This window comes from Cystoisospora suis (genome assembly GCF_002600585.1).
Source record: "Cystoisospora suis strain Wien I chromosome Unknown contig_1238, whole genome shotgun sequence".
NCBI lineage: Eukaryota > Apicomplexa > Conoidasida > Eucoccidiorida > Sarcocystidae > Cystoisospora > Cystoisospora suis.
Genome location: NW_027154039.1, coordinates 24,779 through 25,142, shown reverse-complemented (window position 1 = coordinate 25,142; position 364 = coordinate 24,779). Strand labels below are relative to the sequence as shown.

The 364-nt window shown below is 47.3% G+C and overlaps 1 protein-coding gene across 1 annotated transcript in view; it reads left to right on the top strand.

The window, feature by feature from the left end:
* Positions 1-364, top strand: part of CSUI_002941 (uncharacterized protein) — an 18,346-nt gene that overhangs the window by 13,917 nt on the left and 4,065 nt on the right. The window contains exon 6 of the mRNA XM_068063139.1: positions 72-204. The gene's annotated coding sequence lies outside the window, so the exon portion shown is untranslated. The remainder of the gene's footprint in view (positions 1-71; positions 205-364) is intronic.

Genomic DNA, 364 nt, shown 5'->3' with positions numbered 1-364 from the left:
AACTTCCGCTCTGTCTCTGTCGATCTCCCCCCCTGTCTCTTTTTGTCTCCATTTGTGTGTCTTTTCTGTAGAAGTCCGATCGATGCTATCCTCGGGTTTGCGGCGATGATAACGTCAGTGGTGTATCATACTCTACAGACTCTTGAGGGGAACAACCCTCAGGTCTATGGAAAAGCCTTCTTTCTTGCAGGAGATGAAGCCGACGTAAGAGCTCTTAATCCAAGGGATCTTGTGATCCTCCTCTTCCGTCTTTCCCCTCGTATTCGACCTTGAACTCTCCCGAGTCGATTCATATACGGAAATGTGCTTACGTGTATATCCATATATGTGATGATGCCCTCTAAGACGTTCTTAACCCAGCTCA